We start from the raw sequence: 26,278 nt of genomic DNA, 5'->3' as shown, positions 1-26,278 counted from the left end.
CTTCCACCCGATCTACTCATTGTAGGTGAGTTCATACCCCTTAATGAACCTTTTCAAATGTTTTTACATGTTTTAGGGGGTATACAAGTATAACGCTACAAGTTTTATTATCAAATCATATGTGATTCATAACTTACCATCAAAAAGGGATTTTTCTATACTTTTAGCTACTTATCAATAAAACTGTTTTAAATAATTATCAAATGCATTTTAAGGTTAAATTGTTGTGAAACTATTTTCAAACTATATTTAAACTACTTTTCTTTTAAAATATATCTACACTAATATATTTATATAAGTAAGACTTGAAGGACTTAGGACCGATAGCTCACCTTATTTACTGTTCTTGTTTGATGTGGTCTTAGGGTATCTGTTGTCCGTCCGACTGTCGTTGATTTCTTAGTTATATATCATATATATTTGTGTTAGATATGAAAGTCTTCATCTTATGCAATACCTTTGTTATTCAAAGGCATGAAATCATACACTCTAGTTAACTATAATAGGTATAGTTAAGACTACTGCTCGTTACCTCTACTACTATTATACTCACTATAACCGCTATTATTACAAGTTAATGCACGTATAAGAGAACACTCTATGTACTATACTAAAGCTCTACTATACTATAACACAAGAGAATACACTAATCCAGAGTAAAATACACTATCCCTCTATAAGGCACTCTACCGCGCTTACACCATGTGACCAGGGTTTCCCGAAAGAAAAGCAACACTACATGTATAGATCTATACAGGACGGACGCTATTACATCCCGACTGTTAACTACAGTTTGAGCCGACCAGGCACAGGGGTGGCACTAAATCACTACACTATGTATGACCGGGAAGGTCATCGGACTCTCTATTCTCATACAGTTGGTTACATGAAGGGTTACACCTATATCCAAATAAATACACTAAGACTTAAAGTCTAAGCTAACATCCCAAAGTAAATGAATATCTATTACTAACTGAAGTTGCACCACTACTACTGTTAGCAGGCATAACATTTCTTCAGTTATGTTACTTAAATGAGATTTATTACTGTACTTTTATAACTGAAGGTTTCAATGATAATACTTTTACACACTCAAAGGATTTAACTTACAAATGTACATTTCTAGAAAATATAGGATTTTCTAGGGATTTCTACTACTCGCAAACATAAGTTTTAGTTTTTATATTACATATTCATAAAACTCTTTTACACAAGCAACGACACTAAATTCTTATGAACTCGCCAGCTTTATGCTGATACTCGTTTTCAAAATAACTTGTATCCTCAGGTCAAAGATAGACAGGTACTGGTGTAGCTTTTGGAGAAGATGGAGCACATACAAGACCCATCTTTTATTTTGTTATACTTTTGGTGTCTATTAAACTATACAGAACACGCTTGTAATTAAACTTACTATATAAATGAAATGGTTGTTGTCTCTTGTTTTTACTATTATGCAGTTGTTATGATATTGTACATGACGTCCTCCACCCCAGAACGTATTCCGCCGTTCTCGGCTTTGGGGTGTGACACATTACAAGGAGGATTTGAGATTGTTATTGCTACATAAAAATCAAAGGTAATTCTCTAAACCCTAATTTCAGTTTATAATATGTTAGATCTAAGATTGTAAGTCTTGGATACATTGCATGTACAATAGAGAAACCTAGATCCAAGCATTAGGGTTTGTATGATCACATAGGATGTTCTTATGGCTAAAACACATCAAAAGCCTATAACTCATAGAATACAACCAAGCCCTATAACCAAATGAGACCCACAGACTCAAAGGCCCAAAACAGATTAAGGCCCAACTATGCTGCGTACGCTCGGCGCACCATCCTGGTACGCGCTGCATACTGAGGGTTTGGGGACTACGCGATGCGTACAACATGCTACGCCCAACGTACGACCAGATTAAGCACTTCCTCCATTAAGTGCTTAATGTTTGATTCTTTCATGTCCAAAAGTCAGATCTAGGCTTGTTAAAACGTCCTAAGGCATGAAGTTGCCAACTTTATGCCCTTGCATGCCTCATAAACTTCCAACATCTCCATTAAGACCTTTCCAAGGTCTTTAACCCATGCATGAGACTAATACATCCACCAAGACTCCATTTTTATGCTTCTAAATGACCAAGGGACCTCAGATCTGTCATTCCTATCTCATGGAGTTGCTTAACTCACCAAAAAAAAGTCCAAAATCAACCAAAGGGACTAAACTAGAAAATCCTAGCTAGATCTAAGTATTTAGATGGAAAGGTGCAAGCTTTTTACCTCCATAAGTCTTGTAAGATGACCACAATGCAGATTCTTGAGGCACCAAATCGTCCCAAGTTTGCCTAGCAACTCTCCTTCTTGAAAGGACTCCAAAATGGCCACCAAAACCTTCTTCTTAAGCTCAAACTCTCACACAAACTCAGCTGAAAGTAGACGAAATGGGGCTAAAGACGCTTATAGGGTTTGGTCCAAGAGGTTAAAAGGTGTTTAAATAGGGGGTCAAGTCCGGATTTAGGATTTTGGCCTTCAATTTTGTACGCCCGACGTAACCTTACGTACGCCCCGCTTACGCAAGATGTCCCCGCGATCACTTATGCAGAGTACGCTAAGCGTACCCATGAGTACACCCGGCGTAATCCAAGGGACCATTGGTGCCAATGTTGAAAATCATCGAGGGTTTTCAAGTCATACCTGATTTAGGGCGTTACACCTACCTTTTCTTTCCCAATTCAACTCACTACCAAAAACGGTTATTCATTAAATGCCACCCGGTTTGGCTTCGGATCCTCATCATTACCTTTCTTAACCCAACCTATTTCAATTACCTATATAAACCTTCCTAAACCCTCTTTTACCTCCTTACATGCTCAAACTCTATAAAACTTCAAAAATCTTTGTGTTCATCGTGTTCTTGAAGCTCTCATAACATCTCTTCAATGGCGTCCCAATCTTCAAATGAGCAACTGCTTGTAATTGCTTCATCACCAAAGAAGATTGTCCCTAAGAAGAATTCATCCAAAGGTTCATCCTTTTCTCAATCACCTGAGTCGTTTATTAGGGATACGACCCAATTTTTCTCGATGAATCATCTGGATTTCGATGAACCCATTAGGGTGATGATTGAGTTCATCGCAAATCATCCCATATCCATCACTCTCACCAAAATCCCAGACCCCCTTGTACCACTCAGTCTCTTACACACCTCTTTCACAAGAATCAAAATCGATAATGGTGTTCTCGAAATCAAAATCACGGGTGATAGGATCGTGCCCATCCACAAATCGGCATTTCTTAAGGCTATTGGTGTAAAAGAAAACCCCAAGGGTTTTAAGGTACAAGTACCCTATGCAGAAGAATTTCAACTATTCTTGAACCATATTGGGTACAACCAGGATTACAAGGCCAAGGTCTTTCTAGAAATCAGTCGTTTTTGGACTGTGGACCATCCTGATGCACTTCATCATTCGAGGGCAGTCCGGAAATCATGGTGGTATGGATACCCTAAGAAAGGACTAGCTATAAGTGGTGTACAACATCTATTCCGGACGGAACAATGTTGTCGATCTTCCGGAGGTGCTATGGCAGGACTTCTGGAAATTCGCAATCAAAAGGAATACCAATGAGATTTCAAGCTCTAGGTTTTGGGCTTTGACAATTCAGCAACTCTATAGAGAAAGGTCCGAACCCATTCCTATTGCCACCATTCTGAAGGAGGTATATCTAACCTTTAAAATTGTCAAGCATTATAGAATTCTGGACCAATCTTCTTTTTTTCCCGTTAGACGTCTTCTGGACCATATGTTGGCCCTAATTCCTTTCGATTCCATTTATCTGAAACATCATTTAGAGACTTCGACTATGTTTGAGCCAACACAACCTGCCCCAGTCTCTGTTGATCCCACTCCGAAAGAGGTCAATCCTTCTGTGTCCGGAGCAAAAATTAAAAAGTCTGCCAAAAGGAAGACTTCTCCTTCTAAGTTCAAGCCTAAAAAGAGAACCAAAGTCAGTTTTTCCTCTCAACAAGAAGGAACTCATGGTATTCAGGCTGACTCTGGCCTTCCGAACGCCCCTCCTACCCACTCATCCAAGGTACTCCTCGATGTTTCAAAAACAAAGGCACACAGTCACGAGGAGTCTACACATAATCCACCATCACCTTCTCAAAAAGATAATGTCGGTGCTGAACAAAGTTCCTTGCCCCGGGAACAAACCCACGTGTCACATTTGCTATCCCAACTCCTTCTACACGCACACACTCTAGAACCCCTATTCTGAACCCCAAGCATTTCGAGGCTGGAGTTGTCCTTCCAACCTTAGGTGCATCAACCGGTCTGATACCTGGTAAGGGTACAGGACGACCAGGAACTAATGATCCTTGTGTGGGAAGATTTTGTGAACAGGTGACACTCTAGGCATCCGAAACTTACAAGATCCCAAGTTGAAGCCACTCTCATCTTCATGCAAAACCGGGCCATTCATAGCAACATTCCTTATGTTTCTCATTCAAATAAGCTTGCTGATCTTGAGTTCACATCCGGAGAAACTCCAAAGTCTCATCCTCATGCTTCCAATCCTTCATCTTCGGATGATGAAATTTCCGAAGAGGTGTTGTTGACCACAGATGTTGCACACGTTGCTGATGCTAATATGTTTTCCTCACTTCAACTTCACTCAAAGCAATCTTCGTCCAAGCCTGCTTTTGATTTCGCATCCCCATCTTCCACTCAGAATGAATCAGATTCAACGCACAAACCCCATGATGATGCAACTACCAAAAAACCTAGTCCTTCTTTCACTCCAATCAATCCGGCATCTCCGAAACACAATCCTCAACCTTCCAGCTCAGACAACGGATCCTCAGCAGGAAATCATATTGATCTGTTTGCTCTTTTGGATATTCAATCCAATGTTTCGGAAACAATGTGTAACACCGTAAATTTCCAAAACAATTTTTCTCATTTATAAAAACATAATTCATTTGTAAATCATAAAAACATCATTGTTTGAAACTCAATGTATAACATACAACAATATCCCAAGATCTCGTATCATAAAATCCAGTGTGTGTACTGATCAAGCCGGCGCCTTCCCGCGATCCTTACTAGTACCTGAAACACATAACACAAAACACTGTAAGCACAAAGCTTAGTGAGTTCCCCAAAATACCACATATAACACATATTAGCCACTCGAGGCTATAACTCTGTGGGTCCGTGCACCCAAACTCTGTGAACCCTCAGGTTCTAACTCTGATAAACATGTACAGCATAAATCACATAGAAGAATGCAGTGCAACACATAACACATATATAGCATACAACCACTGCATCACATAACTCTATTTACCTACTCAAGGTAAAGTATAGTGAGAAGACTCACCTCGCGTATCTCGGTAACTCGTAAATCCCTGAAATCACTAGTGCTCGATCTCCCGAGCTATAGTCCTCCTATAACACAATACATCGCTAATTAACACTTTCCCAACTAAGGTTGACTAACCCTATCGAGTCAACATCGGTCAACTCTTGGTCAACAGTCAACGGTCAACTCAACTCGCCGAGTCTGGTGTGGACTCGCCGAGTCTCTACGGGGACCCGATTCCTCTGAGTCCCTTCTGAGTCACCGAGTCACTCACTCGACTCGGTTACTCAACCCCTGGTTCGAAATCACTGAACAACCCGCACAACCTCGTCGAGTCTGGCAATGGACTCGGCGAGTGCATTCCATGCACAATCCCAAACGACCTTCTGAGGTCAGATCCGATCCACTAACTCATAGATCCAGTCCTTCCAAGCTTATTTATCACGTAAAGTTCATGTCTTGGCGCTCATAACACATCTAATGACTCATCAATGGTGTTTTGACCTCAAGCACAAAGATCCCAAACCAAAACCTCCATGGATTCATAAAAAGCTTGGACAAAGGGACTCTCTGGACCTCCAAGCGTCCAGATCCATAACCTAACTCGCTTAAGGGACCAAGGGAGCACTAGATCTAGCCATAAAAAGGCTCAATAAGCCCTAAATCAACATGAACATCACCTTAACAGAAAATGGATTGAAAATCGTACCTCAAACGTGATGTTCTGGACCTTAGATCTTCAGGAAGTTGATCCTCTTGCTTCCTCTTGGCTAAAACTTCCCTTCCCTTGCTAAACAACACCTCCAATGGTTGATAATGGCTCCTTCTCTCACTCCACACGCTCACATGCACTAGGGTTTCACTCTGGGGGCTAGTGAGCACAAATGACGGCTATAAGGCCCTTTAAATAGGCCCCAAACCCGAGAAATTAAGGTTTCATTAAACATCGCTGACTCGCCGAGTCCACCATTGCGACTCGTCGAGTCAGCTCATTAATCCGGATGAGAAATCGCGTCTCTACTCGGCGAGTCTGCGCACCAACTCGCCGAGTTCTTCCTCAAAGCTCCAAAATAAAAAGAATAAATATAATACCTGAAATTTCCGGATGTTACACAATGAAGAAGGTCGCCGCTCTCAAGACTTCTGTGGCCAAGCTAAACACCAAGATTGATACAAAGGTTTCCGGACTGGACTCCAAGCTAGACGCCATTCTCCAGTCCTTATCAAATCAGTTCGGACCTTCCGTGGCTGAAAGAGAAGCTCAACTAGATCAACTGATCTCCATACGACTCAAACATTCAATCGAAGAAGTTGAAGCAAAATATGATGCTTCAGTTTAGCACTATCTCAACACCATCCCCACAATGCTCAAGGTCCATGATGATTTGGTTGTTGCTACCAATGATCTCATCAAGCAGACCCATGTTCACTATGAGAAGCAGATTCAGAGGTTGGAGAAGGAAATTAAGAAGAAAGACGAAATGAACTTGATCATCCAGCAAGTTCTCATCAAATTGCTCTGATCCACTTGGAACATTGTTGATGTTCCGAATCACAAGTTTGATGAGATGCTTGTTATCCTTGGATATCTATTTGATCATCTCTCCTCCCAAGTGCCAACTTCCGAAGCTTATGATTCTCTCACTCGTCAACTCAACACCGGTCTTCAAAAGGTGTCTGATAAATTTGATGATTTGAAGGAATTTTTCACACTTGCACCGGTTCATAAGGCCACCGATGCAAGAGGAGGAGAAGGTCCAAGTCAACCTTGGAAGTTTGCCTCGGTTTTTCAACTCCGAGATGAAGATATTGTTTCCGATGATGAAGTCCAAATTCTTTCCGGACTTCTAGGGAACAATGATGATGATGAAGACAGTGAAGAAAAACAATATGTCACAAAGGGAGTACTTGCTCTTGAAGCTCCACGGAAGCTTTTCCTAAAGCCAATGACTGAGGAAGAGCAAAGAATTTGGTCTGTAGTTTCTTGGCCATCTTCTTTGCCTGATGTTCTTCAAAGGGGAATTCAAATGGCCAAGGACAAAACTTTCCTTACCGCTCAAGCCTTCCGAGCCACTCCTTCTATGTTGCCACCAATTCCTGAGCCAAAAATTGCTCAAATAGATGAAGGTTCTCCTCTCCGGACCCCAGACGACATTCCGGGAGAACCTCTTCCATCCTCCCCTACCAAGATCACTATGGACGAGAACATGTTGCATGTGATCTCCGTCCTAAACAAAGGCAAAGACAAAGGTAAGAAGCCTATCAAGGAATCCGGACCTCCACCAAAGCGAAAACTTGGATAGTCTCGGGATGAAATTAACAAAGCTTTAGAGGACAACATCCAGATCCAAGCGCTCAAAGATAATTTTGATCCGATGCATGGCATTTTTCCTCTCTACCATGAAGGTATTCTTAAGGATGTCGATATAGTACCCATTATGTACTATGACATTCCTATCGATGATTCCGAACAACTTGATCTTCCACTCTCTCCCTTCAGCAAATTTTACATCAAATTCGCTACTCTCCATCCCAATGACAATCCAGAGGTCACCATCCGGATAGAGCGAGAAAGGTTAAACACTTTCTATGCCAATAATGCACCTCCCCTAAAGGAAGTATGGACGAGGAAGAAGATTACAAAGATTTATGGGTACGGAAGGAAGGTCCTCTTCAAATTCGAACTCAGTTGTCCACTATTCCGGTACCATGTTGTTAGAAACAAACCAACTTATAAAACCATCACTGATGTTGACTTCCCGGTAATGAATCTGAATGATATTCTCACTTTAGCTGCTCACTTTCGAGGACTCCAAAATGATGATATCAGCATGGGTGCTTACCATGCTGCTCTGAGCTTCCTCAAAGATTATGTCGCAGAATTTTGTCGACGCGACTATGAGTTGGCTCATCTATTCGGATTGAAGAATTTGTTGCCAAGATTGAATATGTGCTTTCGCTATTGGTGTTGATCCTGGTAACAAGTTTATTCGAAAATCTACTTGTCTATCAGGGGCAATCTAGGAAGATCCTCGGGGAAGACTTCTGGATAGTCACACACCACTGTTATTCTTTGTATCTCCTTCTTCTCCTTCTTTACATTGATTACAAATACCAAGTATGATGTGCATCCTTTAGACAAACATTATCTGGCTTTCATCAGGGAAATGATGCCAGAATCTACTCTGTGTTTATCCTTGTACACCATAAATGACTCTTTTCCAAATGGGTTCACTCTTACTATCTTCTTCTTGCACGGTATCTCAGCATCATTAGTTGAATTGTTGTAGAGAATTGGCTGATTCTCCATAAGTGGGATGTGAGAGTGGCAAGATGTGAGAGATGTGTTATATACAGGTTGGCCATATTTTTTCTATAATTATAAATAAACAAAATATTAAATTAATTGAAAAATAATGATATAAGGGCATTATAGTTTTTTTACGTCTAGCATAAACCAAAATCGCAAATAATATCGTAATAACTATCTTATTTGAAAGAAAAAAATGTTAGAAAATAAAACATATAAACATGAACATTCATTTAATTACTGGATGACATAATATACAATTTAAGAAATCGAAGAAATAATTGAATGAGACTTACTATTTTACAAATAGTCAAAATGTGTTATTTAAGAGCTCATGATGACTAGTCTTGAGAAACACAATTATTTGTATAAGATAATGTTATTTCAACTGATAACTAATCCAAAAATTAACATTTTCTTCACTAATTCTAATGGTTTCCCATAGTTTATCTATCCCTTGCTAATTTATGGTCTTTTTACTATTGGTATTTCATTGATATACAGTCAATATTTTCGGGGGGATAAATTTCTATAGGAGAAAACATGTTTTCCCAGTTGTGTATTGTTCTCACAAATTAAGAACCCAATTCTTATATATATATATATATATATATATATATATATATATATATTAAAGATGACCACATTCATGAATAGTAAACATGCTGGTCTTTTGGCAAAAGTGGCCCATAAGTTTTCATATTTTTACTGGTTCAGATTTTTTGCACAAAAGTTTGTTGTATTGACAATTTGGTCCCTTGAATTATTAACAGTGGTGTAAAGATAAGGATGGGGCTGATATGTGTCATTCCCACGTCTCCCCCACTGGTTCTGCCTTCCCCCCACCCGCTTTCTCATCACCCATTCAACAATATCTGATTTGTGTTAATTGCCCAACGTGTCACACCGATGCGTAGTTGACTCCCAACACCTCACCGTCATCGCTCCACCAATGCTTCATGTCATCGCCGCTTCCGCCACCGGTCCAAGAAACCCACCACTTCCCCCACCGCTTCATTGTTTCTTGGTTACAACACTCTGCTTTGTTCCGGTTTTGCATCGGCTAGCTGGGTCTAATTTCATTTCATTCTTATGTAGGTTTCGACGAATTTGAAAGGGGTTTCAGCGACGACTTCCGAATTCCAGGTATCTCGCCTCTATTTTCGAATTTCAAGTAGCTTAGACTTTGAGTTTGTGTTGTTTTTTTGGTTTCACCCAACTTTTGAACAAGGACCTTGATATTAGCAAGATAGACGACTACCTGAATTGCAAGGTAGAGTTGATCGAACGAAGGCTTATCTGATTTGGGGTTTTGACGGTGGTTGGCGATTCGCGAGGGGAAGGAAAGAAAGGCTCACAGGCGTCTATTCCCGGAGGCCCTAGGTTGATCGATTATGAAGGAGATCATTAAAACTATTCTTTTATCAATTCCACTTTCTGGCTTCCGATCAACCGAATAGGCCGACGCCTATTGCTCATCTTCACAGTCACTACTTCCACCTCCTAGATAACATCGATGTATCGACGCACTCGACCCCTAGATAGCACCCACACCTGCAATCGGTTCAGGTATTGAACTTCAACCCTATTTTCGGTTCTTTCTATGACCTTTCCTTCATATTCACTTTTATCTTCATTTTATTTTTAGATGATTACATGGATTTTCTCTCCATCTGTTATGTCATTGGTTCAGTTTTGTCTATCAATGGTTTGGACTCATGAATTGATGGTTGCTCTTCAGGCAGTAGTTTTGCTTTCGTGCTGCTTCTCCCCTGTTATATGGTCTTTGATTCCCTTTCTTTTTAAAGCTTTCTTCAAAGATTTCAGTTGTTCTTCGAGTCAGATCATATAGATGTCTTGGCAAAAAACATGCAACGGTAAATCACTCTCACACTGCCGGTTAAATCTAGTTTAGGGGTTTTTATTTTTGATGTTTTGTAATCGTTTGTACAAAAAGGTTCAATTCACTATAGGACAATCAATCCGATTAAATTATCTCAACATCATTATAATTTTATGGTCTGTTGACCAATTACCTACATGCTACTCAGGTGGACTAGGGCAACAAAGGTGTACTGAGGCTTGCATCTTTCTCCTGCAATCTTGAATCTTTCTTCAATTTTTCATTGACTAATTTGTTGTTTGCTCTAATGAGGCTTCTAATGTGTTTTTCCTCCTTGCAGGAGAATCGATTTCTTATAGTTAAATACGAAGAACAGGGCTTGGAAAAAAAAAGCAACAAAATAAAGGTTTTTGTTTCTAACTATCCATGGTATTCCGTATGAATTTATAATTCCCTTTTTAACAATAAAACAAATGGATTGTTATACCCTTTTCACAAAGATTTCCTTTACTTTCTTATCTTGATTAGAGCAGAACTTGACCTTGAATCAGAATCATAATTTTATCCAAAATTATATACTATATTCCCAAAAAGTTCATCCCATTTCTATTAGTTACAATCTCAAGATATTATCTGCGACGATTTTGAATGAATTGTTTCTTCTAATTAGCCCCTTTTACCAGTTGATTGGCAACATATACGTTGTCAAGGGTGAAACTAGAAATTCATGGTAATTTTTTTGCCATAGGGACCTTTTTTAAATTGACTATGGAGTATTTCTGCACAAGACCCGTTTTTTAATCTTATTTAAACATTATTAAACTGATTTTTTTAAACAGGTCTAATAGCACTTCAAGTACACTACATTTCAATCAAGAGATTCATATTCCAATTGTTGGAGGTGTTAGCAGCCAAAAATGTTATTACAGTGTTGCAGTCCCTGAAACCGAGTAAGATTTTCACCCTTTTTGTATGTGTTTGTGTTTCATATTTTATTGTCTGAACAAAGTTAGCTCTCTGTTAAGTGTCTCAGCTTATTGATGATTAAACATTTATTATACTATGCAGGTTTTGAAGTTTTTGATGGAAAAGATGCTTCTTTGTGGCTTCCAACAGGTTACGCCTCCGTTATCGATCACACTCTTACCTTTTCTGTTCCAAGAGATTTGATTGTTTCAGTCTCCGTGTCTTGAGCTTAACTTAAAACAACGGACTGCGACTCCATGAACGTCTGGTCAGTTCTGATTTTTAATAGATTTGTTTATTATTAGATTCGTAGAAAAGTTCATTGATTTTTTCTGATTGCAGGTTTAAGGAGAGTTGGTTATGGTTTTTTGGAAGATTAAAAGGAGGTTTGGGAAGCTGCTGGAGAACATATCTTTGGGGAAGCAGAGCAGGTAATCTAATTTGATTAAACATTTCGAAACTGTCCTTCACTTTATAGTGAAAGCCAAGCACAATTTGATACGTATAATCCTCTTTCTATCTAATTTTTTATTTCTCCAAATTATTTAGTTCACAAATTTTACTTACATGTTACAACCAAGAAAATTTTCATTATGACAAGATAAAATTACACATTTGGTCCCTGTGTTTTTCTTAAAATTCCAAAATTTGGATTTTTATCATAACTTTGCTTTTTACAGTGGATATAGTCCCTGTGATTTAGTCAAAGTTACAAGTTAAGTCCAAAATTTTTAAGCCATTTTGTATAGGTCAAGAACCACATCTGCAATGAATAGTGTTGGGTTGAAGATTCGTTCAAGGGTTGCGTCTTTGGGCTCGGCTATTTGTCTATTTATTTTGTACTCCGGTTTGGGCCTGTCCAACCGAGAGCCCGTTAGGTTTATTATATAAGTATATGCTTGCATGCATATTAGGAAAACGATCTAGAGAAAACGATAGCATTATGATAGTATTACGTTTTCTTTCTTTATCGTTCTTGTAAACCTACTAATCCTCTACAGTTGATGTTCTTAATCGAGCTCTTCTGAGGGTTTTGTTTTAATCATTCGACACGTTTGATTCATTCTTGACTTGTTCTTATTTTCGTGTTCTTGTTGTTTTATATTTACTTACCTGTTTAAGATCTAATCGATCTTCAAAGATTAAAGTTTTAATCTCATCAATTGGTATCAGAGCAGGAGGCTGTGTAATCGATACACATCTTTTCTGTGAAAAGGTTTCAATTAGGGTTTTTCCACAATTACTGATATTTATTGAGCCGTCATCTCATTATTGACGTATCTTGATATTTATTGTTTTGCCCTAATCTGCTTTATTACAAAGTCTGATCTTTGAACAGGTTTTTCGACCATAATGGACAAGTCGCAATCAAATCCCATCAATATTTCCAACAGCATCGGTTCAACCACGAAGATTCCAATCCTATATACCCATGACTATGAAGTCTGGGCGCATCACTTCGAAGACTACGTGATAGGATCTGAGGATAATGGATACCTCATATGGGAAGCAATCATTAATGGACCTTTTTCTCATTCTGCAACGTCCAGGATTATTAAAACTCAAAAGGAGTACAATGATCTGCTGAAGGATGTTAAAGATATTGCGCAAGATGAAAAGGATAAATTCCAGTGCAATATCAAGGCGTTAAGATTGATAAGATTCGCCCTTCAGTCCGACACCTTCAGGTTGGTCAGCTCATGCACGACAGCAAAGGAAGTTTGGGATAGACTTCGTGAATTGTACTCTACAGACGAGGATCTTGAACATTCTATCCAAACCTTGCTCTTATCTGAGTTTGGAGAATTCAGGCAAGGAGCCGAAGAAACAGTGACCCAGACGTTCGATCGCTTCAATCATCTTCTCAGCAGGATGATCAAACATGACATCGAAAGGAAGCTTATCGAACAGAAGGTTACGTTCTTAAATGGTCTGAGGTCTGAATGGAGAGCAGTGGTGTCTACAGTCAAAGCCCATGAGCAGTTTAAATCATACTCTTTGGCGAAACTGGTGGGTATTCTCAAGTCCCAGGAGAAGATTGTGCTGCAGGAGAAGAACGTTGTTTCAAGCCTTGGTTCGCTGGCCCTCCTGTCAAAAAGTAAAGTTGTGATGGAGGATGAAGATCTCAACTTGGAGGAGTATGACCTCACGTCTGAGGATTATGCTATGATGGTGTCTAACCCCAAGAGGTTCATAAAGAAGAGATTCCCCAGCAACAAAAACCAAAACTGGCAGGGGAGTTATAGTTCAGAAAAGGTTAACAATGAACCAAAGGTTGAAGAGCCCAAGAAGGAACCAAAGGCGGATGGTAATTCTGGAGTAAGATGTTACTACTGTAGTGGGAAAAACCACTATGCTAAAGATTGTGTCCTTAAAATGATGGCTGAAAAGGATGATGAAAAGGATGAGGAAGCCTTGTTGCAGAAAAGGCTTGATGAGATGAGAAAGAAGAAGTCTACCGCTAACCCTTCCATGAATGCTCTTATTGTGTAGGGTTCGGTTGTTGATGACGAGTTCGGTAGCGTGGAAGTTTGGTCAACCGACTCAGAAGACGACGAAGTGAGGAAGCCTTCTCATGGAAAGGCTTATGTGGCAAAGGAGGAGAGCAGTGGAGGAAGATGCTTCATGGTGTCCGATGTATCTCAGTTGAGGGGATACAACACTGATGGTGGAACCAATGAACCGAAGGAGCAGCTGGATATGTGCTTCACGGCCAAACCACTCAGTCAGCAGTTCAATGAGCTTGATGAACTGATCAAGAAGGTACAATCGGTTTTCGTTTCATTTAAAGTACCACAATCCTCATATGAGAGAGAACTAAAAAATGTTAATACAAGAATTTCTCATCTAGATAGTAGTTTAACTCAAACTCGAGTCACCAATTCTAACCTAACTGATCAATTAAGCAGGGTGTCTTCGAAGAGTGAGGAGCGGCGCATGTGGATCGAGTTGAAGGAGTCTGAATTAGTTAAAATAAAAGACGAAAACATTTATTTACAAAGAGACAATTTAAAGTTGTTAAAACAGCGGAATGTTTTTTGTTTAATTGCAAAACGTCTTTATTCTAATATTACTCAGCTTCACTTGGACTGTGAAATAGGCCAAAAGACCCATCGCATGATTTTGCCCTTCCTTGAGTTTAAGGAGGATGAAATTGATGCTGAAGCCTATAACTGTGAGAGTGTGATATCATCTGATGATGTCAATCCGACCTACATGTATGGACTGGACAAAATAGAATCTTTCATTAAATCCAAGGACCACAAGGACATGCTTAAAAATCTTTTGGATGAAAATGATAGACTTAAACTGAGAACCGAAACCATACAAAAATTTGACTCTTTAAACGCCAACTTGAGCTCAGAAAACAAAATTGATGTTGAAAATGCATCTGAGCTTAATGAGGATGACAACATGAGTGAAATTTCTGTAGAGGACACGGTTGACTACTCAGAATTTGTAAAAAGCGAACCTGAAAACCACAAGAATCTAATTTCTGAAAATTCAGTGGAGTTCGCTCGATTGTCCCAACAAAAGTCCCCGATCTTAGCAGAGAAAGTGGTTGTATATCAAAAGGTCAGGACCACTCCAAATCAAGTGTACAAGTTCACTGGAGTAACCGAACATCAGACCGCTGAACTCACAGCTATTGTAAACGAAGACAATGCTGATGGTTGTGGTGAGTACTTCTGGTCAGCTCCAATAGATAATGCAAACGAAACGGTAGGCTTATCAGAAAGAACCTCATGGATGAGTAAAGGTAGGTACATACCAGAACCCTTGAATAAGCCAGATAGTTTCGATGAGCCAAGTACTAGTGGTACAAAAGACGTTTCTCAGGAGAATGGAAGTTCGGCAAAAGAAGATACTCCTTCTACTTCCTCAGTTCAAAGTGAATCTCCTACAGTTCAAAGTGAACCAGCCAAGGAGAAACTGAAAATGAAAGCTAATATTCATCATCAACCGAAGCAGATGAGGAATAAGAAACGTGAAAGGAACCAGAGCTACAGGAAGAATCTCTCTGAAAGGAAACAATTCTGGCAATCCCAGAATGCATATTTCTCTCATCAAGACAAGAATCTGAAGTTTGAGAACAATCCTGTCAAAAAGCATGAGAGCCACAACAACCGAAAGCCAAGGTTCGGTTCAGAAGAAAATACCAACCGAACGCAAAGGCTCGGTTCTGAGAATGACTCCAACCGAAAGCAAAGGTTCGGTTCACAGAATGATTCCAACCGAAAGCAAAGGTTCGTTTCTGAAGTCAAAAGAGATCAAAACTCTAAGGTCAGTCCCACCAATGATCGAAAGCAAAAGGGTCACCTAGAGTCTCCAGCCAAGAAGTCATCTCAACCTTATCCCATTCCTTCTCATTCATCTAATTCTTCCAATTCATCTCCACCTTGCTCTAAAGCTCATTCTGTTCGTTCTCAAAAATCTCATTCGTCAGCTGAACAAAAAGGCAAACAGAAGGTTAATGCATCCAAACCAGAGTCTAAACCGAACGCACCTAATCCTAATAAAATCAAAGTTTTTACCATTAAAAAGAAAGATGAAACAACACTTATAAAACGAACATATCTTGTTGACATCTCTCTTACTATTCTTGTTCCTATGAAAAGCTCACGTGGGCCCAAGAAACTTTGGGTTCCTAAATCTGCTTAATTTTTGTAGGTTATAAGTGACGAGCAGTTCGACGAAGAATGGTACATCGATAGTGGCTGCTCGCGTCACATGACAGGAAGGAAAGAAGAGCTCAGGGAATACAGGTCTCTCTCAAATGGTGGCAACGTCAAGTTTGGAAACAATTCTTTCGGCACCATAAAGGGATACGGAATGATAACTAATGGTGATTTCACTATAAGGAATGTGGCTTATGTGGAAGGACTCCAACACAACCTCATCAGTGTATCTCAGCTTGTTGGAGGTACAGGTCTCAAAGTCTCATTCGATGATGAAGGTTCTGAAATTATTGAGAAGAAGACAAAGAAAGTAATTCTCAAGTCAGAGCGTAAGGGTGAAATGTTTCCTCTAAACCTTAAACCCATCAAAGGAAACCCAGCTATATGCTTGTTATCAAAAGCTCAATCTGACGAAAGCTGGTTGTGGCACCGAAGACTCTCTCATCTCAACTTTAAAGATATCAACAGACTTGTCACTGGAGGTCATGTTAGGGGCCTTCCATTGCTCAAGTTCGACAGAGATCATTTGTGTGCTGCATGCGAAATGGGGAAGCAGAGTCGTCAAAGTCATCCATCTGTAATTAACACAAAAGTTGTTGAACCACTCGAATTACTTCATATTGATTTGTGTGGTCCTTCATCTATCGAAAGCATCGGTGGTAGCAAGTATATTCTTGTTATTGTTGATGACTTTTCACGATTTACATGGGTGTTCTTTCTAAAGCTCAAATCTGAAGCGACTCATAAGCTGAAAGTGTTCATCAAGCAGATTGAAGTACAGCTCAAGAAGGTCGTTCGCAACATCAGGAGCGACAATGGTCTGGAATTCAAGAACAGGGAATTTGAAGAATTTCTAGCAGAAAAGGGAATAAGTCACAACTTCTCAGCTCCCTACACACCTCAACAGAACGGAATTGTCGAAAGACGAAACCGATCTTTGTGTGAAGCTGCCCGAACTGTGCTAAGTTTCGCTTCCTTACCTCTTTATTTTTGGGCTGATGCTATTTCTGCTGCTTGTTTTACACAGAACAGGTCTTATCTCAACAAACGACTCACGCTCACACCATACGAGATTCTAAACAACAGAAAGCCCAATGTGAAATTTTTCCATGTGTTCGGCTCACGGTGTTTCATCTTTAACTCTAAAGAACACCGCAACAAGTTCGATGTCAAAGCCGACGAGCGAATCTTTCTGGGCTACTCTCTCACATCCAAAGCATACAGAGTCCTAAACAAGCGTTCGAGAAAAATCGAAGAGACCTATTACGTGACTTTTGACGATAGCTATGTCAAAAAGCTACAGGCCAAAGAAGACACAGCTGGGGAAATTTTTCCTCAAACTGGCCAAGTCACAGTCTCGATCACTAATCTATACGAGAAATTTCTGGAGCTCTTTGACGAACCAGAGAAAGCTTCTCTCTCAGAAGTAGGTGCAGCAGACAACAAGGTTGACCACATGAAGCAAATTGTCGAAGAAGCTTCCAGGAGAATGAATGAAGGAGGATCGACTTCTGATGAACCTCCATCCAACGATGCTTCAGTCGAGGGGGAGCCAAGCTCACATGTCGAGGGGGAGCCAATCTCACATGTTGAGGGGGAGCCAAGCTCTACAACTGCAACCGAAAGTGCTTCTCCAACCGAAAGTGCTTCTCCAACCGAAGGTGCATCAACGCCTGAAAGTCCAGCACCACAAGAAACCTCTGAACCTCCAGTTTCTCATAGCTCATCAATCGAGGGGGAGCAAGCTGATATGACGCTCGACTACGAAAGCCAATCCGAGCCAGAAGAAATGATCAATGCTGAACTAGACCCAACCTTTGATCCAAATTATCCTCCTCTTACCAAATGGACCAGAGATCATCCTATCTCTCAAGTGGTTGGTGATGTCTCCGAAAAGGTTCTGACCCGATCACAACTGAAGGCAAAACAGACATCCTTATTTTCAAAGGTTGAGTTTTGTATGTTTAACTCATTCGTATCAAAAGTTGAACCGAAGACAGTTAACACTGCTCTCGATCACTTTGATTGGGTTCAAGCAATGCAAGATGAACTGAACGAATTCGAAAGGAACAAAGTCTGGCGCCTCATTCCAACTCCTCCAGATGCCTCAGTTGTTGGTCTCAAATGGGTCTTTAGGAATAAAATGGACAAGGAAGGGAATGTTATAAGGAACAAAGCTCGTCTGGTAGTAAAGGGATATTATCAGGAGGAAGGGATTGATTATGAAGAGACTTTCGCTCCTGTAGCTAGGCTGGAATCTGTAAGAATATTTCTTGCTTATGCTGCCCACAAAAACTTTGAAGTTTTCCAAATGGACGTCAAGTGTGCATTTCTTAATGGAGAACTCGAAGAAACCGTGTATGTGGAGCAACCTCCTGGGTTCGTGAACGAAAAGTATCCAAATCATTGCTATATCTGGATAAAGTTGTGTATGGCCTCAAACAAGCTCCGAGAGCCTGGTATGAAACGCTAACTAAATTCTTAAAGATGTCTAAATTCAAACAAGGTTCGGTTGACCCAACCTTCTTTCGCAAAAAGGAAGGTAACCACCTTATGATAGTTCAAATTTATGTCGATGACATCATCTTTGGCTCTACGAATCCCAGCCTAACAGCTGAATTCAAAAAGTTGATGGAGACTAAATTTGAAATGAGCTCAATGGGTCCTATTAACTTTTTCCTTGGTTTAAATATTAGACAGGGACCCGAAGGCATCTTTATCAATCAGGAAGCTTACACGAAGACTCTCCTAGCAAAGTTTGGTATGATGGGAGACTCCAAAGTCAAAGTCCCAATGGCATTCGGCACCAAGCTAACTCCATCCCTAGACAAACCGGCTGTTGATATCACGCTCTATCGTCAAATGATAGGCTCACTAATGTATCTTACTGCTAGCAGGCCTGACATCATGTTTTCTGTGTGTTATTGTGCTCGATTTCAGGCAAACCCACGCGAACCTCACATGCTTGCAGTGAAGAACATTTTACGCTATCTCAAGCGAACCACCTCCTTAGGTCAATGGTATCCTTCCCTTCCAACTCAGGCTTCTTCGTTCAAGCCTATTCAGATGCTGACCTTGGAGGATGTGGACTCGATAGAAAAAGCACCACTAGTGGCTGTCAATTCCTTGACGGGAAGTTGGTCAGCTGGAAATCCAAGAAACAAACGTGCTTGTCGTTGTCTACTGCCGAAGCGGAATACATAGCCGCTGCATCCTGCACCTCTCAAGTGATTTGGATCCAGAGTCAACTTCGAGACTATGGACTCAATATGAAGAAGATCCCACTATATTGTGACTCATAAAGTGCAATTAGGATCTGTCATAACCCAGTGCAACACTCTAAAACCAAACACATAGCACTGAGGTATCACTTCATCAAAGATCACGTGGAAGATGGAAACGTCGAAGTTCACTTCGTAAGAACCACTGATCAACTGGCTGACGTCTTTACCAAAGCTCTTCCTGAAGCATCATTCAACAGAATACTGCAAGGGCTAGGTATGATGGAATCAGAGTCAGTACCTCACACTACCTCTCAACCTCAAACGTAAGAAGCGAAATTCACCGAACGTTCAGGTTCGGTTAAATAATCTGACTCGCTCATCACCACAAAGGTAGTTTTCTTGATTGTATATTTCTTGTACAAAGTTGTTTATCTTATTGTTAAAAGTATTTTCTGATTGCATGTCTAAATTCCTTGGTTTCTTAAAATTTTCCAAAACCGAAACCTACCGAAGGTTCGGGTTCGGTTTTTCAAAATTTTCTGGAACCAAAACCAACCGAACGCTCGGGTTCAGTTTTTCAAAATTTTCTGGAACCGAAACCAACCGAACGCTCGGGTTCGGTTTTTCAAAATTTTCTGGAACCGAAACCAACCGAACGCTCGGGTTCGGTTTTTCAAAATTTTCTGGAACCGAAACCAACCGAACGCTCGGGTTCGGTTTTTCAAAATTTTTCCCAACCGAACGTTCGGGTTCGGTTTTTCAAATTTTTTCCAAAGTTTTTTTTTACTCTTTCTTAGTCTTATTTTTTCTTACTTATTTTTTTTATTATTTTTTATTTTTTTTATTTCTTTAATATATCTCAAAAACTCCAAAAATATTTTTCTCTTTTATTTTTTTTTTTGTGTGTTCGTTCGTTTATGGGGGTATAATTGTTGGATTACTTAAGTGTCCCTAGAAGCATGTTGTTGTATGTGTCCCAAGCCTCATAAGATTTTGAATAATAGCCTTCATGACCTGGTATAAACAAACATTGTCTTCCCAATAAGGCTACCACATTTATTCTAATCGTGAGCTACCTCACTCTCTTCTCACATGAGTTAAGAGTTTTCTGCTTGGTCCTTCTTTATGCAGCTGAGGTACTTTATTTTCTTACACCATCTCCATTACATTTCTCCATTACATTCGTTTCATCAACGTAACTCTTGAGACTCTCAGAAATTACCACTGAGGTTTATGGTTACACAACATCTGTGTTTATGATCTTAGTTTCGTGTCACTACGAGCTGAGTGAAACCCAAAATTCAACACCAAATCTGAATTGACGGTGATCAATTAATTTGCTCAAGTTTTCACCAAAGAATTGACGGATGTATCTTCATGAAATCTCAAATTTTATTTTGTGTGATTCCTATGAAATTGTTAAACACCATAACATTTCTTCCCTTGTGATCCAGTTTTTATTTTTTTTGAGATTTTATATTTTCCAAGCCAATTTAATATTAATTCTCACCTACTTGTTCAACAGACTACACCGGTCTCACAAGTACTTTGATCACTTTCTTTCTTATTTCAAGTTTAGAATTGTTGCATCAAAGCGAAAACCACCCTAAAGTAGCCTAATTAAAAGAAGTCTTTCAACATTTATTAATAAGTGTTTGATCGTAATTCAACGAGAATCCACATTACCACTTTGAGGTCTCTCTTGATCTTGAAGGAAGAGATTCGCGCCCGGGATCATTTGTTTCGTGTCATTATTGACATCACAGTCATTCCTAAAAAGAGTTGCTTTATTTCTTTTCTTTTTACACTCTTTGCACGAAAATCTTTGATTTTCCAAATTTCCGTTACTAATTAATTTCAGGCTGATTTATTGCATTGGTGGTTAATTATTAAGACGTGGTCAACAATCGTCCACGTGGGTATTTATTTCAAAAGATGCCATTTACAAGATAAGACGAAAGGTTGCTGACTCAGGCGGGAAATAAAAGGATTGAATTTCAACCGGTGGTAAAAAGAGGCGCGTGTGAATTTGAAACGCCCATACTTTTCCTGACATCATGGACGCGTGTGCGAAATTCAAGCGACATCCCTCTGGCAATTAAAGGCGCGTGAGGATTTGAAACGGTATGATCTGAAACGGCGCTTGTTGGGCGGCGTGATCCTAGGAATCTGACACTCTCTCTCCTACGTGATCATCGCATGCCTCAACTGTCACGCATCTGTCATTCCAGGAAACCTTTTCGTATTTCCATAGAAGATTTGAAACGATTTTTCTCTCTCCTTTCACCCACTATAAAAGGCAGTCTTCACTACCATTTACCTCTTTACTACTTCAGAATTTACAAGAGAGCAAAAACTCGAAAAAGCTTTACTGTTCATCTTCTTCTTCCTACCTTCAACAATGGCAGAATCATCTTCCGTCCATGCTACCTCACACATCCTTCCTATTCGTCCACAACAATTCTTGGTGATCGATCTAAACCCTCTGGTGTACGACTCTTACATGTCGCCGATCATCGAGTGCCTGAAGTACTCCCAAATCGCTCCAGCTCTCTCCAGGATTGAGTCTGTGCCAATGGTGGTTCTCTCGCAGGTGTATGCGACTGCCTATTACGACAAAGCAGTCGAGCGGGTGTTCTTCGAGGTTGCTGATCACAAGACCTCTATTTCTCGACAACGATTTGGTACTTTGCTTGGTTTGGCTGCTAACCCATCGAGAATTAATCCGGAGACGATTCCGATTGGGCATCTTTACAACATGTTCTATAACATGGGGTACACGGAGGCGCTCGTCTCCGTCGCAAAGTTCAAGAAATCCTTCTTGCCACCGCAGTGGAACGGCATGTTCACAGTCCTCTTCAAGGGCTTATCTGAACGGAGCTCAGGATCCGACGGTGCTAGTCGACTGTTCTTGTCGATTATGTACGCAATTTACAACGGCGTCAACCTAGACTTTGGGTTGGTCCTCTGGCAACAGCTCATCCAGAGCCTTTCTTCTTCATCACGACATTCTGAGGTGTCGTTTGCCCGGTTCTGGATTCTTATCACCAAATGGGCGATGGATAAGTTGGATATACCCACTGCTGCTGGTGCAGTGATGTCTTCGGTCGGTACTTTTCATACCACGAAGATCATCGTCTCTGATGCATCCAGGTTTTCTTTCATTGGCTCTATTCCGGAGACAATGTATGGCGACGTCCCATCCGACAGCAGGATCATCCGGACGATTAAAGAGTTCAAGGCGTCTGGTCCTAGGGAACTTACACCGGAAATGCTAAAGTCCATCCATGATGCTGACAAACCGGTTCCCAGGGGTAAAAAGGCGGATAAAGGGAAGCAAGCGACCAAAGCTCCTAGAGGTCCTTCTCCCAGGAAGAGGAAACAGACAAAAGCTGCATAGTCCCCACATCCGAAGAGGAGGAAGACTCAACCGAAGCGCAAGCTTGTCATCCCTTCCTCTTCAAGTGACTCAGAAGGCGAGAGTTCGGACTCGGACGGCTCTCAACGAGGCGAAACCCCTCCAAGAGGCAACACCCCACCCCGATCTCCTACCCCAGACATGGAAATCCACAACTCACCCATTCCTTCACCCACTCAAACAATCCCTACTTCCATTCCCACCATAAACCCCACTACCTCTATTCCTCCAACCTCTTTCCCTATACCACCACCCATTTTCACAACTGCAACCGAAACACCACCTCAAACCGAAACCCAGCATACAACCGAACCTACCCACACTCAACCACCACCCGAAACTACCCCACCCCACACTCAACCTGAACCTACAAAACCCACAACACCCCCAGCTTCACCACCCCCACCATCTCCAGATCATGCCTCTGATGGAGATAACCCGTTCCTTGGCGGTGACAACATGACCTTCGATTCGGTCTACTTTAGTCCGTTTCAGGTTCAAAGCGATGAAGAGGATGATGCTCCAGTGACAAAGAAACATTTTAAGGAGCTCAACGAGAAGGTTGATTTACTTCTTGCCTCATCTTCCAACCACCAGTCCTCTCTCTCTGAAGCCGCTCTTTAGAAGATTGTTGATGCCTTCTCCAGGGCTCAGCATGATTCTGTAGCTTCAGCCACTGCCGCCATAGACGCCTCTACCAAAGCCTGTGAGGCAGCGACCGCAAAAGTCGATAAACTATTCTCAGACGCCTCTTCCCTGTTGAAGTCCTTACAGGAGAGTGCGGATTCTACCAAGACAACTTTGGAACCGATTGTTCAGCAATTGGCAAAGTTTGTCTCAACGGAGTTGACATCGTTCGCTACCCTTCGCCAATCCATAAGCGACGACAACTCGGCCCTTCGTGCCTCCATTGATGAGCGCCTCGCTAAGCTTCAGGAGGATCTCGCAGCTGAAAACTCATTGATGGACGTTCTGGCAAGCAAAACCACCGCCCTAAAGGTCAAGAGCACTCAGCTATCAAACTCACAGCAACAGCTTGAAGCTCTTCGATCCGAAAGGGAGGTCATAAAGACATGTGTTTCGGATGTACACGCTGCCCTATCCAACATCTTAGAAGCACACGATCCAATTCTAAACCATTCGGTGAGGCGAACCCTTGCTGAAAAACTTTCTCCTGCCATGGACCTTCTCAGCAAAATCGAAGGCTTACCTAGTTTCGTGTCCAATCCGAAACAAGGGGGAGAAGAGAAGAAGACCGGATCGAAACCACCTCCTTCCTCCAAAGCTACTCACACAACCGAACCACCTCCAACTGGTCAAACTTCGGGTTCGGGTGTGAAGGATAAAGGGAAGAATATAGCTGAGGAAGAAGATGAAGATGAAGACAAAGAAACCATTGCGGACATGTTGAAACGAAAGAACAGTCGCAATGTTGATGATGATGTCAATCGTGTGGCGCGAGAGGCTGAAGAAGCCGAACGCAAGAAGAAGGAAGCCCACGATCTCCTTGAGAGCAGGAAGACTCTCTTCCCTGCCTCGACTCGGGAGCGAATGATTAAGGAGGCCATAGATACTCCCAGCATCCTATGGCTCGAGCCGGTGATCTCGTTCGACTGCTATAATTCTGTCGATTCGCAGTTCGACATGCCGCTGACTCGAAAGGCGTTTATCTTCCACGCCTTCTCAAATATTTATGAAGTCCCTCATCCGAACCCTGAGGTTGATAGGGAGCTCATCGACTTCTATCTGAAGGCTGCTCGTCCTCAGTATCTAACATGGAGCGCCCAGAAGATAGTGAATGTTCGGTTATTGAAGCCTTACACCGAAGGAAGATTCATCAATGTTCGGTTCAAGGTGATTCGAGGATCTGCAAAGTCTGAACATCTTATATCCCTGGCAGATCTACCGAACCTAAATCCTCATGATTGGATTGTTTTGCATAACATCCTCTTGACGAATGAAGTTGAATATGGTCCGATTATAGACCATCTCAAGAGGATGATTGTCTGTTACATCATGGAGGTAGCCCTAATGGATCAGGAGGTAGCCACTGTCTTCAAGAAGAAACCGAAGATAGCTCCTGTGGGATCGGCCAGTGATCTCAATCAGATGAAAATGGGCAAGATCGACCCGAGACGCAATTCGGTCATGTTCACTAGAGCAGAAGGACAGAAATGTCTCTTTGCTTTGGCTGACAAACATCTTTACACCACTGCTTGTCTAGAGCACGTGTTGTCGATCATCCAAAGGTGTAAAGAGAATGCAGTGGATGATGTTAAGTACTTCAATTACATGATCCAATGGTACATCAGGTTTAGACAGACGATACTGGCTCTTATCTCGCGTCTGTTTAATACCGTGAAGAAGAAAGTACCTGCTACCGCTGCTGGCCCAAGTAACAAGTGAAGATCTCGCTCCAATTGACGCAAAGGGGGAGATTGTTGGATTGAAGATTCGTTCAAGGGTTGCGTCTTTGGGCTCGGCTATTTGTCTATTTATTTTGTACTCCGGTTTGGGCATGTCCAACCGAGAGCCCGTTAGGTTTATTATATAAGTATATGCTTGCATGCATATTAGGAAAACGATCTAGAGAAAACGATAGCATTACGATAGTATTACGTTTTCTTTCTTTATCGTTCTTGTAAACCTACTAATCCTCTACAGTTGATGTTCTTAATCGAGCTCTTCTGAGGGTTTTGTTTTAATCATTCGACACGTTTGATTCATTCTTGACTTGTTCTTATTTTCGTGTTCTTGCTGTTTTATATTTACTTACCTGTTTAAGATCTAATCGATCTTCAAAGATTAAAGTTTTAATCTCATCAAATAGCAAATATAATAGTATTAAAATTTTGAACTAAACTTGAAATTTTGAGTAAGCATAGGAACCAAATGTGTAATATACTCTTATATTAATGTCATTTTTGGTAATCTATTTCTTGGAATTGTCTATCTACCCTTAAAGACTTCTTTTTGAACTTCTGTTTATGTTTTTTATGGAACCCTAATATTTGATTTTGGTATTTTATATCTTAAAAATGTACTTTCCATAAATTTGTTTCTGGAATTGTTTTTTATTTGCAGATATGTTGAAGCAGGAACATTGACAAACAACTATGCTCATAGTTTTGACCTTTTAACACGTTTGCGAGAGGTCACCATCGAATCACTTCTTAAATCTTACCTTTAAGAACAATGAAAACGAAGAACCGTTGCAGCATGCAAATGAACAAAATCAAAAGTGGAAGAAATTGAAAATGACATCTATTGAGTATTCTGAATTACCTAGAATTAAATGGGTCAGAAAATCCTACTTTCATTAGTTTTTTTTATCAAACATTCTATTTCTCCAATGTAACACTTTTGAGATTCATAATTGATATCAAAATCTTTTTCACCTATTTATATATTGTCATACACGGTCATAATTCAGAAAGTTTTGTTCTATTTTATTACGTCCTTACATAAATGGGCGAAT

The 26,278-nt window shown here is 40.6% G+C and overlaps 1 long non-coding RNA gene across 11 annotated transcripts; it reads left to right on the top strand.

Annotated features, from left to right (window-relative positions):
* The first annotated feature begins 9,499 nt into the window (after positions 1-9,499).
* Positions 9,500-26,217, top strand: LOC145091726 (uncharacterized). Of its 11 annotated transcripts, XR_013702270.1 has the most exons (6): positions 9,500-10,547; positions 10,722-10,740; positions 10,854-11,463; positions 11,582-11,747; positions 11,822-11,910; positions 25,885-26,217. It is a non-coding gene; the product is annotated as an uncharacterized LOC145091726 (long non-coding RNA). The 11 variants fall into 11 exon arrangements; XR_013702264.1 differs by having other exon boundaries at positions 9,500-9,697; positions 9,769-11,463; XR_013702262.1 differs by having other exon boundaries at positions 9,500-10,239; positions 10,412-11,463.
* Positions 26,218-26,278: the final 61 nt, after the last annotated feature.

This window comes from Lactuca serriola, chromosome 1 (genome assembly GCF_051521515.1).
Source record: "Lactuca serriola cultivar US96UC23 chromosome 1, Lser_US96UC23_V15, whole genome shotgun sequence".
Taxonomy (NCBI): domain Eukaryota; kingdom Viridiplantae; phylum Streptophyta; class Magnoliopsida; order Asterales; family Asteraceae; genus Lactuca; species Lactuca serriola.
The sequence above is the reverse complement of the archived record's forward strand: the minus strand, read 5'-3'. Positions and strand labels throughout refer to the sequence as shown.